The sequence below is a fragment of the Anoplophora glabripennis genome, unplaced genomic scaffold (assembly GCF_000390285.2).
Source record: "Anoplophora glabripennis isolate ALB-LARVAE unplaced genomic scaffold, Agla_2.0 scaffold119, whole genome shotgun sequence".
Lineage (NCBI taxonomy): Eukaryota > Metazoa > Arthropoda > Insecta > Coleoptera > Cerambycidae > Anoplophora > Anoplophora glabripennis.
Genome location: NW_019416217.1, coordinates 1,009,303 through 1,024,250, shown reverse-complemented (window position 1 = coordinate 1,024,250; position 14,948 = coordinate 1,009,303).

The following is a 14,948-nucleotide window of genomic DNA, read 5'->3' as shown; positions in this document are numbered from 1 at the left end:
CTTCAGCAACCACCCCCTAAAATATTTTGCAATTATTTACAAACACCCTATATAAGTAGGACAATATAGATTCATGGCATTTAAGCAATAAGGAAAATGCTCCTATCAAATTTCCAAAAGATGAGTGAAAAATAACGCCGATGCTTCTCCTATTTAGCTTATCCATCGTAACTACTGTACTATTTTCATTCCAGAAGGCAAAAAAAAGTTCCGCACTTAATGCAATAAAAACATTAATCAAGTATGAGCTTCATCGCGCCGCTAGCAGATGTGTATTAAGTAACGGCGTACGTGACAGACAAATGTGCTATGACCCACCTAAGAACTTGGCAATTATACCATTCCAGTATTGTTATGGGATGAATATAAATGGCCTTTCCGTGGCTCTCCCTAACAACGACGGTTAGTAAACGATGGTGGTATTTATCTAGTGATTAACAAGTTAGTGGATGAGAAAAGCCATCCCTGATGTGAGCGTAATCATTCTCCGGCCCGTTCCTAATCGATATAACGCAACAACAACTGTAATCGATCAAGGCTCTCCACTTTATCACCAACTTTTTTCATCACGCCCGTACTGGCGCTAAATATAGGGAGCGCTCTAAATGTACCTACACCCAAATGCTAAACACACATCGTTAAAACGAATTACATGTACTTCATATACTTAAATATAACAACACAAAAATAATATTTATTTAATAGAAATGTTAAAATCATGTATAAACCTCCGAAAACCATCGGAAATATGTTGAAGTATAAATTTGTGCGACAGTTTTCAATGGCTAAACAATATCCGGACTGGTTGCCACGTCATTGGTTTCCTAATTTAATCTTTTGAGAGGTATATCGCCCTCTTTCTTAGATGAAACCGGTATGGCTTCCTTATTTTCACTGACCTTTAATTTTTACGTATGTCATTCCCAAATCTAAATTTTTAGTTATTTTCCTTGATCTTTTGCTTAGGTCTATCGGTCACAATGTGCTCCGCAACTGCCGACTTCTCCACCATACCTCTCCATTTTATTTGTATCATGAATAATTTCCTTTAAGTACATTCACAGTACACATTAGGTCTTTGGACTTTTGGTTTTTGTCTTTTCTGTGTCCAAAGACAAAAAATCCTAGAATAGTAATATTGGAGATCTTGAAGGTGTTGAGTGAGAGAATATGACTTGTCGGATCAATTTGATGAAAATAGGAACATCTAAGGACTTCGAAAACTCTAAATTTTGATTTGTCACTATTTCAATGTTCTCTTAAAGAAAACTTTATCAAGTGGCAAAACAGTGCACTATAAACACAGTAAAAAAATCGGTGTGAGTGAAAGCAATAAAGGTTCGGAGTGAATCTATTGAGTGAAATTATTGAGTACATTTTCATTCAATATTGGGTATTTTGATCATTTTACTCATTTGTGATTATATTTAAATTAAAACTGAGTAATTTCACTCAAATATAGGTATTCCTTAAATAAACTCTTCACGTAAACTCGTATTTGGTGCACTTGTACCTAAATCAGAGTAAACATCACTCATTACTGAGTGAGTTTAAATGTATATTAATTTCGAGTAATTTGAATGGCGCCGTGAAGATGGCACAACTTACATATTGCTTCTGTAATCTCGACTACAGTCGATATGGGTCCGTTAGATGCTTCAGAAGAGCTGATCGCCAGGAGAACAGGCCTTAGCCGGTGGCAGTGGGTCCCAGCTGGCGAGTCTCAGCCAGGACAGAAGAAAGCCCCCGCGAACTGAATTAATTTCATTACTGTATATCCTAATTATTCAATTATGAGTGATTTATTTTTGCACTCAATATTTAGTTGACCAAGTCTGAGTAAAAAATGATCAATAATAGTTAAATTTAAATGAAATTAGAGAAAAAGTCAACTCTAAGTTGGTTTTATATACTCAGAATAGAGTCAAAAGTCGCTCAATTGATAGTTAGTAGTAACTCGGATTTGAGTAAGACTCACTCATTTCTGAAGCAATAGTTTCATTCAGTTGTACTCATACTAATAAAGTGAAAATTTCGCTCAATGGGGTGTGGAGGTGTGGACAGAAATTGATACATTATTGAGTAAAATTGAGTGAAATTTGAGTGAAATTTGAGTGAAATTTTTTTACAGTGTGGTATGAAGAACTTGCGAAGTTTATATCAAGAACTTTGATTGTGGAGTTGACAGGATTTGTTCAATAGCGACAGAATTGCTGATTAGCATGTTCGTTTCAATTCCAGTGGTTTCAGAAATTTTCAAAAAACCAAACACAGTCCTGTTTGACTTCTTTCCTCTTGTTTATAGGTTTTAATTTTACACCACTATTCAAAAACCTTATTTATATCGTTCGTACTATTTCAAGAACAATTAATTCTAACATACCAGCTTTTTATAAAGGAGTTGGTGTATGCAACTGTCACTAAATAGAACACATTAATAACAAGCATTTTTAATAATCGAAACCATTGAAATTGCAAAACTGTGCTTAAAATTAATAATAATCAAAATTGATAATACTTATTGGGAGCTTCTGGAATTCTCCTGTACATAAAGATCATAAGTGCAGATAAACATATTAAAATAGTCCACTAATACAGTAACAATGAAGTAATTGTTATGGTGCAAAACTGACGAAATACTGTGAGTTACATGCGCATCTTAGTGTGCAGCGATTTGTGTAAATACCTGTACACAGAGTCAGCGGCCCCAAAAATTTTTTCTCGTATTATTATTATGTAGTATATGTAAGTTGGTAGGCATTAAAAAATATTCAATTTACGAAATGTATTTCTGGTTCTCGATTTATTTATCCTTTAAATATTCTCTCCAAATTTGTAACTACCCATGTATAATCTGAATCAACTCTAGTAGTCAAAGGCTTCATCGTTATTAAGTGAATTGAATATGCAGACATGATATTCCAGTGAAAGTGATTACAGACAGTGAAATTGGCATAAATATATAATACACCCATGAATATGTAAATAGTAAACCTATTAAATCAAATACCTGCAACATATTTGACTTACAATTACATAGACTGCAAATAGTTACAAATAGAACCTAATCCAGGTCATATAAATGTTTGATAGTCATATCGATATGTCTACAAGTGTATTTGTGGTTATGCATGTTTTAGGATACGCTTAAGTATACAAGTAGATAAACAAGAGAAAATTATAGTTAACTTTAGTAAATGTTGCAATACCGTAAGAATAAGTTTGTCACGAAATACCAAGTGCAACTACCATTTTATGGAGGTAGTTCATGAAACGGAGGTTTAGTTTGTATATCTATACACTTTTTTAATTTTCAAAGAACTTCCAATATTCAGCAATAACAAAACCAGAATAAAGGAAACCTCTGCCTTTCCTTCTTAAATAGGAAATAATGTATCTAATGTTTAGAGATTTAATTTTTATGGGGGATAGGTCTTGCTACAATAAACCAATTGACTAAAATTTCCCCTAGTAAAAGCTTTGTGTTTCTATGTTAGTCTAGTGCGGGCAAAACTGTAGTAATTTAGTGTTAGTGTTATCAGTGGACACAATTATAGTAAATATGAGCTAGTGGAGACGACATTGATTTACGGTGAATGTAGACAAAATGTTGCAGCCCCAGAATGAATGTACGCGAAGTATATTCAGAAATGAAAAATCATAAAAAACTTTTCAGAAGGACAGTGAGTAAAGAATTTTAATTAAATGTGAGGATGTATCTACAGTGTTACACCGAAACAATTTCAAGATGTAAAACCACTTTAGGAAACGAATCCTTTACTTGTTGTAGGTCTATTAGCTATAAAGTTAACAGAAACAGATTTCTAGTCTAACTTAATCACCGAAAATTTACAGCATACGAGAGAAGAATTGAGAAATATCTAAAATGAATTAAAAGCAATTCGGTCGGAAAATCAGTCAGTTGGCCTAGAGGTTCGAGATGTCAATACTTGAATCTATGAATGACACCGTCGCGATCCCCACTACCATAAAACCGTAGATACTGATCTACCCGTATATTGATCTATATTTTAAACTAAAAACCGATTTGAACATCATAACGAGATTTATTACCTATTGAATGTTTAGAAGAAAACTGCAACACGTTAAAAACTTGGTTAAAATTTATGCTCCTATTCCGTGCTATTCAGGAAGTAATTCTCTGTTTAAATTAAACCGTTTTTCCACTTTTCCCTTACTATTCCATCTTAACTAATCCTTCACTACCTAGACACCACGATCCGCTTGTGCTGAAGTATAAAAACGGTAATTTGTCATTTTCAACGTGTGGCCGCTCAACAAAAGGAGGATTTTATACCACGCCTTTAGTTACTTGTTACAAAATGGACCGTATGCCGCCACAAACGAGATGAAACTGCAACCTATGAAAAAAGCAAACTATGTTATATTTCGCTACAACCCGATTTATATTTTATATACACTGTATAACTTTTCTTGGAAAATACATTTAAGTTTGGATTTAATTTTGGAACAACATATACTTACTTGAAGTCTTCGAAGATTATTTTCTATACTCATAATTAGTGTCCAATAATTTATCACTTAATATTTCCAAACGGGTTGAAGGAAAATTATGAATTTTGACACCTTGAACGATCATTAAAGGTCGAAATAGATCTTCATACAATTTTTCAAAATTTTTGTCAGGGGCGTCTCAATTGGGGGGTCGTCGGCTAAAATTTGCTCCAATTTTTGTGCTTATCGAAATTTTCAAATTGAGATGCCAAGATAGACCTTCATTTCCTCTACAAAAAGGTATTATTTCTTTCGATAAAATGCTCTATTTCCGAGAAAAACGGATTACTTTAATAAAATTCAAAAAAATTTTCTTGAATGAAATGGATACATGTATCATTATGAATTTTGATGTCATCATATCATTATACATTGCAATAAGCAACGTGAAGAGTGCTTAAAAAGCACATTTTGGAAAGTGTTATAACATATTTAAATCGATTTTTCTCGAAAGCTTCTCGAAGTTTATAGAGTTTGATCCAAAACTAAATCAAAAACAAAAAAAGAGACTGTTTTTTAAAGAGTAAAACATAACTTTCTTGCGTTTAGTAGGTTTATATTATTGGAAATAATAATACCAAAGTTTGATTAAATTGAATTGTTTCAAAATTTTGAAGATAAATGTGCTATAAAGTTCCAAGTATCTTGGGAATTAAAATTTTCGAATATTTAGAGAGACAAAGAGACTTGTAACATCACTTCGGAAGCACCCTGTATGACCTCGATTAAGCGAATCGAGAACTTTACAGAAGCCATTACCAATGGCTTGTGAGCTGGCAACCAAATTGAAAGTTAATTCTACCGAAAATTCTGTCGACATGAACAACGTAATACATTTTGTGTTTTATACAACTGTTGTGAACTTTTCATTAACAAAAAATAATTTCTCTAAGAAATAAAAAGAAACTAAACCAACACAATATATGAATTAATCAGCCCATCATACCAAATTTTGTTTTAATAGAATTGGTCCAATCTTATGAAGGCAAATGTCTTCTTCAAGTTGTAAATGAGTCACCCTGTGCTGGAAACTTGTTCCCTTAAGTATCATCTGGCATATAGGTTTGCAACAAAATTTAAGAAGCGTCTTCTACGCCCACGAGCGAGTAAAGGACTAGCTCCATAGAAACCATTAATAAAATTATTACATTTTATTTCTGTCCCTCTAAATTCGGCAGTCCAGATGCTTGCGAGTTGTTTTAGTCGCAGATATGAGAAAAGGCAGCAATTTGTCATTTCTACCCGGACAAAAGAAAGCTGCTTTTAGTCGGTACCAAGAAAACGTACAATGCGTCGGCAAAAACCGTACAAAACCGAAATTGAACTAACTAAAGGCCAATATTTAGTTTCAGAGGACGCCACAAGCCACAGTACAAGGTCGCCAGGGCTTATTGGTATTATCCCTGGCAGTGCTCCGTCTAGGAACTTGCCTCGCTCGTTAGAGATCGCTTTATAAAGTGTCTCCTCCGTGATCCTTTGAGAACATTAATCTGAATGGAAACTGTATCGGGCGTTTGCCCCTACTCGGGTCTGATAGGACTCGGAAGTTATGATTACCTGTTTCGTGTATAGATAATGAAGCCGGTTTTAACAAACAGTTCCTTCTTTAATCATGTGTAAATAAAATTGAAAATAATATCTAGTTCTTTCTTACTGACATGGTGAGTAATTAATTCTACCAAAGGAAATATTACAAAAAGTTCATCAAAGTAGGCAAATTTCCAAAAAGTTAGTTAAAAACAGAAAAATTCGTAAAAATTTAAATTTCTATATAGCCACTAAGTTTGTCATGCTGAAGAAAATACCATTTTGTCGAAAGTGGAAATTGATTAAGCCTAAGAAAGTATCTGTTCCAAATAGATCCCAGAAAATTTACGCTGATTTAATAATGTTTAATAATAATAAAAAAAATAATAATTTATTGATGTCAGAACATAAGATAAATGTTTACACAAGTCACAAAAGAAATATGACACCAAAAGTATCAGTAATTAAAAATATGTTAAAAAATACTACAAATAAATAATATAGATACAAAAAAGGCACTATTACAAAATGCATAAAGAAATATATCACACATCACACACATTACATGGTATTCCTAGGGGACTAATAAGAGTGACAAAATCATCATTAAAATAATCATCAAATGAGTAAAAAGCCTTAATTTTTAGAAAGTTACTGATTCTCATTTTATAGTGAGCATTACACAAGGACCTAATTGCTTCAGGTAGCATATTAAAAAAGCGCACGCAATAGTAATTAGAACCGACTCTATTTCTACTTAGTCTAAGAGGAACAGGGTTTATATTGTACCTGTTTCTAGTAGGATAATCATGGTTTATAAAATGTTGACGAAACATATGGATATTTTCCTTAATATACAAGAGACATTCTAAGATATAGAACCCAGCAATAATGCGAATACATTTGCGTTGTAATTTAAAAATTTTATTTGCTTGGCAAGAATGACCCCAGTTCAAAATAGCATAGCACAGATGTGAGTGAAAAAGTAATGTTTTTATCGAAACAGAATTAACAAGGCTTCTGATCAGGAACATCTTTTTAGATAGTTTTTTAGATAACTCGTCAATATGTTGCTTCCAAGACATTTGGCGATCAATGTTCACTCCGAGAAATTTCACTTGCGAGGCGCAATTGGTGAACTCATCATGCACATAACGCAAAGTAAACAAAATAGATTGAGTTTTGTTTTGATTGAGATACATTTTATTTGCCAAAAACCACTGCTTAACGTTATGCTGTGTTATTTGAACATTATTACGAAGGACACTGGCCTGACCTGCACTATTTAGGATCATAGTATCATCCGCAAAGAGGATAAACTTGGGAATGCTATCACTATTTGGTAGATCGTTTATATAAATGAGAAACAGTACAGGCCCAAGGACAGATCCTTGTGGGACTCCGTGATTCATGGTTAAGCATGAAGATTTACTTCCATTAAAAGAGAAAAAATAAGATCTATCACTCAGGTATGACTTAATAAGGGAGATACTATATGGATCAAAGTTAAAGCGCGAAAGTTTTTGAATTAAAATGTTGTGGATCACGCAGTCAAAAGCCTTAGTAAGGTCATATAAAGTACCATTAGTAATGTCTTTATTCTCAAAGCCACTCAGAACTGAGTGCATTAAGTTGTTTTTTGCTAGTGAGGTGGACCTTTTATTACGAAACCCAAATTGAGAGGAGTGAAATAAGTTGTTTGTTTCAAAATATTCATTAATTTGATACTTTAGGATCTTTTCCAAAATCTTGGATACAATTGGAGTTAAGGAGATGGGTCTATAGTTAGACGGGTCATCCATGGGTCCCTTCTTATGAATAGGAATAACTTTTGCTAGTTTAAGAATATTAGGGAACATATTATTCCTGATACACACATTAGTTAATTAGGTAAGGGGACTAACAATTAAATGTTTAATAGTTTTTATAATCTTTGATTGATATTATTTATTAGTATCAGTTTAGAATTTAAGTTAATTTTACTTTATTTTAAATATTATGGGTTGCCTATAGAGTAGGAAGAAATATACACATATTTTATTTTTAGTAGTTGTTCCTTATCATTGCTATTTTTTGCGTGGCAAAATATCACGCTTTTTTGGCATTATAAGTGAGAGACGTGTGCTTTGGACACAAAAGACATTTCGCGAAACTAAGACTGCGAAGCCGGAGTTTGAACAGCGGGCGGGTCGCATTTTTTACCTTTTTAAAAAATTTTATTTATTTTTTTTTTTTGAAAAATGCTATATATTATTTACTAACCCACAGAGAATGCATCGCGGAGCGGTGTTCAGGTTGCGCACAGCGCAGTTCGAGTGCCGAAGGCTCGAGAGAAAGGTCAAGTCCGCATCAGTAGACTTGCCTACCTTTCTAGTTGTTTTTTAAATGTTGAATAAAACAATAAAATAAAGAGTTGGCTGTTTACATTATTTTGTCACGGCTGGCTACCTGAAAAAGTAGTCAGGTTTGCTATCGTTTTTGGAAATTTTGTTTAAAAGAGATCAAATAGTCTATTCCTGTCAGATGCAGTCAACAGTGACAGATAGTTATTACTTATTAAGATTGCTGTTTAAACTTTAAGTTATGGGTGAACTAAGCGAAAGGGAAAGAATTTCGTTGTTGATGGTGGTTGGTTTTGGAGGTAGCAAGAGATCTCTGCAAGGTACATGCAATATTTTTAATGCAACTTTCCCTGAAAGAAATCTCATATTTCAAAATCAACAGTTTCAAGGCATGTGAAAAAGTTTCATGAAACGGGAAATGTCAAAAATCGTACAAAATCCGGCGCATGTAAATCAGCTATAAATAATAATAATAATAATAATAACTTTATTTTCCTACAGGTAAATGAAGATGTCAGTAGATCTTCTGCTCAAGCTACAAGAAGAACCAAAAACTTTAGTACCTCAAATAGCCTTATATCACAATACTTGTAAAGAGATCGGTAAGGAGGATATTGTCCAAAAATAAATTTCATCTGTAGTACATTTAGTTCAAGAACTAAATGAGGATGACCTTTACAGACGGATGTAATTTTATGAGGAAATGATGAACATTCAGAATAATGGAAACATCGTGAATAATATACTTTTATTCCATGAATCGACATTCTGCTTGAACGGTTTTGCAACTCGATTTTAGTAACTGCCGTTAATGGAATGATCAAAATCCACATTGGATAGAAGAAAATTACACTCATTATCCTCATGAATTAAATGTATGAATGGGCATAATCAGAGGACACATCATCGGCCCAATCGTTATTTACAACTTTTGCGCGAGCAAAATGTTCCAGCATTGATTCGTTTACTTCCAAGCCAAGGCAAATCTCAAATGACATTTGATACCAACAACATGGGGCTCCGCCTCATTATAGAGTTGACGTGTGTCGGTACCTAAATAATATATTTCCACAGAGATGGATAGGGCGAAGAACATATATTGAATGGCCACCGAGATCGCCAGATTTAAGTCCGTTAGACTATTTCCTTTGGAGTCACTTAAAATCTGTCTTCTACAAGACCAAACCTCAGTCGTTAAAAGAGTTGGAAGATCTAATTAGGATGGCCGTTCAAGAAATATCACAGCATGCCATTCAAAATTCCTTAAGAGCCTTCGTTGATCAATTAGGATATTATCAGGCTGTCGAAGGTCACCAGTTGGAACATTTATTATGAATCGTTATTAATTATATTAACACTTTTACTCTTTATTTTAACCCTATATCATTGTAATCGGTGAGAATCTGTCTTTCTAAAAATGTTAAAATAAATAGGGCGGTCTATTTAAAAAAACTGACGACAAAGCCGTATCTCTAAGAATAAAGTAAATGTTGGAAATTAAAGTACACACAATAAAAAATACTACAAAAACTTTTGTTAAAGATATTTTTGGTTCACCCTGTACATATGTGTTCCGATACATTTGCCCAACCATATATGTACAAGTACTTCAATTACGATTCGTGTTCTTTTAATAAAAGCAAATAATTCTTACAACAAACCAAGTTTAGTACTTGACTCTACGAATTAGATATGTGTCATTAATGTAGGTATATATTTATATTTATCACTTGGACATTCACGTGAAGAGTTTCCTGAAAATGTCGCATGAACTTGATATCCGTATTTAGTACCAGAATATAAAAATGTGTATCATAAATCATCCGATGTAGGACTGATGGCGGTTTTCTGAAGTCTCACAGAGACTATCAATCTGTCTTCAAAAGATCCAACTTGGGGCATCCTTATACAGGAAATTAGATGATGTGTGGAGCCCACACCTATAGAATTATAATTTTAATAAATTAGCAATAAGTTTAACAGGATTTTTGAGAAATTACCTATTACAAATATTTTTATTATATAACAGATGATATACATTGTTTGACGACGTTTCGGTTTGTTGCAATGGTGTGTACAAAAACTTGCATTCCTTGAAAAATTATAATGGGGTTCTTTCATTTCCAAGAGTAGTCCTAGTTAATCGACATATTTCTCTCACGTTTCGAATCGGCTGGAGGCTAATTTCCTTACTTAAGCAGTAATCTGGGTTAAAAGAAAGAAAAGTTCCGGAAGCCCGTAAATATCCCTATCATTAAAATAAAAAATGACAGATTTAATAAAGAGCCGCATTAAACTTAATGTGTACGTACGTTTAATGGGGCCAGTAATAACGTTAGAATAACAAATGGTGGAGACATTGGTCCTTAAACGGCTCTTAACAAGGGAGAATGTTTCTTTGTCGTTTTTATCGAGTTGGAGAGGAACGAAAGGGAGGCGGTAATTAAAAACTTTTAATCTTTATTATATTAAAAGCTAATAGATCTTCAAAAAAATGTATCATCTTGCCCTGCCTAGGCTTAATTGATTTTGACAAACCCATTTGTCATTTTTCCATAAAAAAAAGGAAATAAGATAAGGGAAATATTTGCTCAGATATAATCTCCTAAGATGGATAAAGTCATACGTATCAAACAGTTCATTATGTGTAATAATTAATGGGGTATTTACCCTTTTCTTTATTTATAAATGACATTAAGACTTGTTCTTTTTACTCATGTTTTATCTTATACGCTGATGGTTTGAAGGCATTCAAATCCATGTAATCCTTTAATGATTGTCAAAATTTGCAAGATGATTTGGATTTTTTCTTCAAGTATTGCAGTTCTATTAAATTTCATACATATTGTATTGATGATGATGTTGTAAATTTTATATTTAATATTAAATTTCAAAACTGATCAACGGGCAATGATGATCATTTAATGATTGTCAAAATTTGCAAGATGATTTGGATTTTTTCTTCAAGTATTGCAGTTCTATTAAATTTCATACATATTGTATTGATGATGATGTTGTAAATTTTATATTTAATATTAAATTTCAAAACTGATCAGCGGGCAAGACGGGGTATGGGATATCCAATTTTGCCCGTCACAGTACTTTTAATTTTATACCTATTATTGTTATTTATGGATGGTAAAAGAAAATCGGAGAGAGGGAAATGGTCTGAAGAGGCAATGAAAAAGACGGTAGAAGCCGTTTTGGAAGGAAAAATGGGATACATGTTAGCCTTTTCAGTCCCACAAACCACATTGAAGAAAACAGTAATCAAATAACTAACCCGTATTTTCACAAACAGAATAAGTGATGGGGCAAGATAAGTGTACCCTATCTTGCCCTGTAACACCACCCCATCTTGCCCGATAGTTCGGGTAAGATGGAGTAATATCTAGTTTTCTATATTATTTAATTAACAGTACAATGGTTAGATGTTCCTGATTTCATGTAATTATTCAAGAGAGATAATAAAATGACTGAATAAGAATAAAGACTATTCTAAAACTACTAAACTCTATGAATCATTGAACTTTAATCCTTAACTGCTACATTTTACCCGGGCTTCCGCTATATTGTAGGAAAAGCTCTACAAAACTTAGTCACCATAATATGTTAAAATTAAGAAATATCTGAACATTCTCGTGTGTAAAAAACTACCAAATACTTTGAAGTAATTGAAAACATACCTCGAAATACTTCAAAACTTGTGGTGACAAGTCATTAACATTTGACTTCGATGTATTTCTTCGAAGTTTTTCGAAGCATTTGCAATATTTCGAAGTATTTGGCAGTTTTTAAGTTATATCGAAATATGATGTGGTTTTTCAAGTATCTCCAGATTATTTTGAAGTATTTTTACATTATTTTAGGAACGGAAGTTTTTAAATTATTTTGAAATTGTTGATGTGTTTTGATCAAGGTCCAAGATTAATGCATGTCGGCTTAAATAGTACTTTGAAAGGTTAAAGGTCAACATGATCACTCTGTTGAGCTAATTTACAGGGTGTAAAAAGTTTGACTGCCTTTACTTCAGCATGAGATAAAGTAATCATAAATGAATAAAAAATTTAGAGAAAAAGGGTAAGATTAACAGTTTTCAAAATACAGTTTCATTGTGGAGTTTCAACAGCGCTTAACTTAACGCTACACAGCTGATGTAGACCACGTGTGCACGTGACAGACTTGTCCTAGAAAAACAAAAATGTAAACTATTGTGAAACATTTAGTAAATTTCAAGACGATTGTTTTCCAGTGTTTAAATAAATAAAATAAAATGTATCGAATTTGTAGTACGAAGATAATTTTAGTTCAAGTTTTAGTAATTATGAATCACTGAAAACAGAAACAACTTTTAATCAGCTTATGAATTTGAAAAATATGTAATTAAAATACCCAACGATTCACGTCGTTCAAATAATCATACGTGTTAAAAATAATTTAGGTACTTACCAAAAAGCAAAATTCAGTAATTTTTAAACGCACAAGTACAAAACAAACTACAACATATGCCCAAAATTTCCACCACCATTTTCGATGCACACATGACATCTTCGAGTCCAATTTTTGCGCACTCGCTAGAAAATTATCACGTATGGTAAACATTTTAAAAAAGCAAGAAAAAACGCCTCAAGAAAAAGAAATAGTGGTAGGCAAAAAACACTCCGTCACGGTCGAATTCCAGATAGCAACTGAATTGTGTGTTGGTAGAGAGCTTAGTACCTCGTGTTATTATAATCGCCGCGTCATTGTCACATTATCGAATTTTAAATTTATTACGCTAATCATTTTTTAGAATTAAGCATAAAGAAGTTAAAAAAGTGATAAACATTGTAGTTTATGGTACTCTATGCACGCAGTTTTGTCAATATTCCTTAATTAATCAAACTTTTGTATATCAAGTTGGAGACTTTGATATTTTTTTTCTCGGAAATGGTTGAGTTTAGGACCCAGGTTTTTTTTTTGTTTATTTTAATGTATTCTATCGTCTGTTAAAATTAAGGCTGTCAAGCTTCTAACACCCTGTCTATGCAAATTTGGTGTCTACAATGGATTCCTTCCTGTCCCATTGCATTTTTAATACATAATTTATTGACAGTTATATTATTATTAGACTAAAATAAATAGTAATAAAGAGGATGATATTTTCTCACAACCGAAGTTTTATTTTACTTTAAGGGAGCTGCGATATACAATGCCTTTCCAGGAAATGTTTATTTCTCCGGGAGAAATTAGAACACGGTACGGCTAAGCCTGCAGAAGTTTCCCTTCCAGAGAAGTTAATGTTCTGTAAGCGGTTAACGGTTTTAAATAAGAATAGCCTAAAAATGTCAGTTTTGTTTATGGGTTAAAATATCAATTTCCAGAACTTTCCGAGTTGCCTAATTACTTTCCCGATACGTCAATTACGGGGGAAAACTTAGTAGGCCCTGATCATCGGATAATTGGGACCTCCAACTTTTTCAGAAAAAACCGGTGAGTTTGAATCCCGGTTTAAGGAATGCGTTGGCGGAAACAAGTGGAAGAGGTCTTCTGTTGTGTACCCAATAGATGCAAAAAAATATTTTGTACATATAACTAATATTTGTACCACAGACAATATAGCGTATCGCTATAGACTGCTACTTAAATGCTGGAAATTGGCAACCCGAAATGGAAGCAGGGCCTCCTTAGCCGGCTTCCAGCTATAAAATTTATCGTGGTAACTCTTCTACTTGGTAATAGGCGGCAGTTCCAGCGGTGGCTTTGTTGTCAAATAATAACTGCTAAATAAATTTAATGCTTTCAATTATGTAATTAAAGAGATATGGAACTTATCTTGTGTTTGGAAATCACATTTGCCTTAAATATTAAATGAAATAAATCAAGTTAGAATTAAAACTATGAATTTACCTAATTAATTATTTATTTTATATCACCTTGGCATGGGAAAATTCAAAAACTCAAAAGTAATGTTTTTAGATTTGTGCGTCGACTTCCAATATGGTACGATATTAAAACCTATGTTTTAAAAAATTGCATTATACAGATTGTGTATCCTTAGATGGGTACTGCCTCTTATTGTTGATTTCTTTAGATAGGTAAATAATTATTTATTGACACAAATGTTGCATATTATGGATGTCATTGGTAGTGCTCATATTTGTGACACAAGGTGTTCAAAAAAATTAACACAATGTAAAATTGCTGGAACCTCAAGGAGTAGTTGAATACGAAATTTATTTAAAAATAAAAACAACAAATCATCAATCAATACAGAGATAAGATAATGCGTTCGCTACTGCTGTTGCAATTTTTAACTCACTAACTTTTTTGTTTTTCGACATACTGACTTCGAACCGTTTCCATTCAACGCAGAACGGACAATCAGAACCAGAGTAGTGGGGAGATTTTTTTAATTATTTTTTCAATTCAACGCACCGTTTCCGAAGTATAAGACCTTTTTTACTGTATCACCTCACACATCTCTTCTTTCCGAAATTTATTTTCCACATACGGACTTCGGACCTTTTGCATTCAACGCAGAAGGAATAAACAGAACCCGGA